Genomic DNA, 4,070 nt, shown 5'->3' with positions numbered 1-4,070 from the left:
CATGGATCATTGTCAAATGAATGAATTAATGAATTGACCAAATAGAGAAGCCTGAGGGAAGCTGGGGTGGGGGCTCCCCGATGTGGGTGCAGAATTAGCCTGAGACAGGAGAAAGAACACCTGCTTGTTGAAATCAGAGGAAACAGATCATGAGGGACAGGTATAGGCGGTGGAGCAGGAAGTTTGGGACCTCCCTTTTCTATTTTCTCTCTGAGGTGGTAGACTGTGGCACCATCTGAGATGTGGGGAAAGGATGTGGTGATGAGGATAACGGCTAACGGTCACTATCACAGATACGCGCTGTGTTCGCACCAGGTGCTCTCCACACCGTATCTCATTCCTAAACATCTGTTAAAGAAGTAGATGTCATTAATTCTATTTCTAGGTGAGAAAAATAGAGTTGCAGAAAGGTCAAGGATCCTGTCCTGGTTTGTCTGAGTGAGTAGAATAGGGGTCACCCAGGTGTGTTGACCAGGGAGAGGAAATAGGTGCAGAGGCATGAAACTGCATGGTATGTTTGGGACACTGCAGGTGTTGTGGTCAGGCTGAGGAGCAGCACATGGCCAGAATGTCCAAAGGTAGAGCAGAAGTAGGTGGCCTGGACCACTGAGTGCCTGCAATGCAGATAAAAAGTCCAAGGAGGCCTGGCGCGGTGGCCCACGCCTGCAATCCCAGCACTTTGGGAGGCCAAGGTGGGCGGATCACAAGGTCAGGAGTTCGAGACCAGCCTGGCCAATATGGTGAAACCCCGTCTCTACTAAAAATACAAAAATTAGCCGGGTGTGGTGGCGGGTGCCTGTAGCTCTAGCTACTCGGGAGGCTGAGGCAGGAGAATCGCTTGAACCCAGGAGGGAGAGGTTGCAGTGAGCTGAGGTCGCACTACTGCACTCCAGCCTGGGCGACAGAGTGAGCGAGACTCTGTTTCAAAAAAAAAAAAAAGAAAAAGAAAAAGAAAAAAAAAGTCCAAGAAAGCTGGACTTCATCTTTCAGGCCAGAGTTTCTTCAGCTGAGTTATGTAAAAAACTTGTTTAGACAAAAACTAATTTTTATAATACATCTGAAAATATGTCTTCTAACTACTGAAAGAGATGGGAACTAGTTAAAAAATGCAGCATTAAAAGTTAAAATTTGTTATTAGGGAAGTCATTGTTCACTGATTTGATAAACGGTAGTTTCCTTGGAAACTGGAACCACTCCACAACAGTTGATTATAAGGATGTGAACCAGATGATATAGAGTCTGCTTAGGTTACAATTTTTAGATTTAAATTGGCATTAAAATAATTTTTTAAAATTTTAACATTTCTGTCCAGGCGTGGTGGCTCATTTCTGTAATCCCAGCACTTCGAGAGGCGAGGCAGGCGGATCACTTGAGGTCAAGAGTTCGAGGCCAGCCTGGCCAACATGGTGAAACCCCATTTCTACCAAAAAATACAAAAATTAACTGGCCGTGGGGGCACATGCCTGTAGTCCCAGCTACTCGGGAGGCTGAGGTGGGAGAATCACTTTAACCCCGTAGGCAGAGGCTGCAGTGAGCTGAGATCATGCCACTACACTCTAGCCTAGGTGACAGGGTGAAACCTTGTCTCAAAAAAGAAAAAAGAAAAGAAAAGGATGATTGTTGCTCTTGGTTGAAGGGAAGCAGGAGCCCAAGGGGTTAAGTGGTTTGCTGGTGGCTGCTGCTGAGAGAAGGGCCATGGTAAACTGAATCCCAGGGGTCTGCAATAAAAGAAGAAAGAGGCTGGGCGTGGTGGCTCATGCCTGTAATCCCAGCACTTTGGGAGGCCAAGGCGGGTGGATCACGAGGTCAGGAGTTCGAGACCAGCCTGACCCATGTGGTGAAACCCCGTCTCTACTAAATATACTAAAATTAGCTAGGCGTGGTGGCACATGTCTGTAGTCCCACCTACTTGGGCGGCTGAGGCAGGAGAATTGCTTGAACCTGGGAGGCGGAGGTTGCAGTGAGCCTGGGTGTACTCCAGCCTGGGTGACAGAGTGAGACTCTATCTCAAAATAATAATAATAATAAATAAATTAATTAATTAAAAAATAAGAATGAGCCTCCTCTATTGGGGAAGGTCATCCTCTTTGAGCACACAGTTTCGAGAGGGAGAAACTTCCTAATGCTCAGCAGCAAATTTTTTCTATTGCTTAGCCCCAGGCCCCCTCACAATGTGAGGTTTCGTCACATTGGCCAGGCTGGTCTTGAACTCCTGACATCAAGTGATCCGCCCACCTTGGGCTCCCAAAGTGCTAGGATTACAAGCATGAGCCACCACGCCCAGCCGGATCATTTAAGGATATATGAGTAGCTGCACTCACCCCCTTGTTAGAACCTCCAAAAAAGTTCCTTATTTTTCTCATTTTCCAGAATAAAAACAAATTACTTTTAAAATCAGAAAACTCATAAACAGATTACTATTTTAAGGATTAAATCGTCATCCCAGGACAAAACCTGGGTAGCCATAGGCAAATCACTTCCTCTCTGAATATCAATGGTTTCATTTATAAATGAGGTGGTTAGACCACAGTGATTTCTACAGTTCTCAGATGTGTTTAGAAAGCTTTTTTTTTTTTTTTTTTTTTAATAGAGACAGGGTCTCACTATGTTGCCTAGGCTGGTCTCGAGGTCCTGGGCTCAAGTGATCCTCCTGCCTAGGCCTCCCGAAGTGCTGGGATTACAGGTGTGAGCCACTGCATTTGGCCTAGAAAGCTTTTTGTTGTTGTTAAATCATATGTGCTCTATAATATAGAACATATGATACCACACTTTGGTGACCTATCGATTTCTTCTCACATGTTGTAGTTGCCTTAGAATGTGGAGGCAGCTGGAAGGCACGATGAACAGCAACAGCAGATCACTGGCCTCTGACAACTGTCATTCAATTGAGAAACGTGGATTAAATATGCCCCCAATTATTATCTGTGTAGTTGTGAGCACATAAGTCAATAGACATAGCGAGTACTTCCCATGGTTCTATTACTTTATTCCCAAGATTCACACGTGACTATGGCCAGCAGCCTCTGGATATGTTAAGATGAAGGAGATATCAACAAAGCATCATGAAAACATTATTATTATTATTATTATTATTTTCTTTGAAAGGGAGTCTATCTCTGTCGCCCAGGATGGAGTGCATGGGTGCAATCTCAGTTCACTGCAACCTCCGCCTCCCAAGTTCCAATGATTCTCCTGCCTCAGCCTCCTGAGTAGCTGGGATTACAGGCGCCCACCACCACTCTTGGCTAATTTTTGTATTTCCTGTAGAGACGGGGTTTCACCATGTTGCCCAGGCTGGTCTTGAGCTCCTGACCTCTGGTGATCCGCCCGCCTCGGCCTCCTGAAGTGCTGAGATTACAGGCGTGAGCCACCGCACCCAGCCGAGCGGAGGTTGCAGTGAGCCAAGATCGAGTCACTGCACTCCAATCTGGGTGACAGAGCGAGACTCCGTCTCAAAAAAAAAAAGAAAAAAAAAGCCAAGCACAGTGGATCACTTGAGCCCAGGATTTCAACACCAGCCTAGGCAACATGGCAAAACCCAATCTTTACAAAAATACAAAAATTAGCCAGGCGTGGTGGCATGCACCTGTAGTCCCAGCTACTTGGGAAGCGGAGCCTGGGAGTTCAAGGCTGCAGTGAGCCATAATCATACCATTACACTCCAGCCTGGGTGACAGAGTGAGACTTTGTCTCAAAAAAAAAAAAAAGTTTTGGCCGGGCGAGATGGCTCATGCCTGTAATCCCAGCACTTTGGGAGGCCAAGACAGACTGACTATTTGAGGTCAGGAGTTCAAGACCAGCCTGGCCAACATGGTGAAACCCCATTTCTACTAAAAATACAAAAGTTGGCCAGCTGCGGTTGCTCATTCCTGTAATCCAAGTGCTTTGGGAGGTCAAGGCGAGTGGATAACCTGAGGTCAGGAGTTCGAGACCAGCCTGGCCAATATGGAGAAACCCCGTCTCTACTAAAAATACACAAAAATTAGCTAGGTATGGTGGCTCATGCCTGTAACCCCAACTACTCAGGAGGCTAAGGCAGGAGAATGACATGAACTGAGGAGGTAGAGTTT

This window comes from Gorilla gorilla, chromosome 5 (assembly GCF_029281585.2).
Source record: "Gorilla gorilla gorilla isolate KB3781 chromosome 5, NHGRI_mGorGor1-v2.1_pri, whole genome shotgun sequence".
Classification (NCBI taxonomy): Eukaryota; Metazoa; Chordata; class Mammalia; order Primates; family Hominidae; genus Gorilla; species Gorilla gorilla.
The sequence above is the reverse complement of the archived record's forward strand: the minus strand, read 5'-3'. Positions refer to the sequence as shown.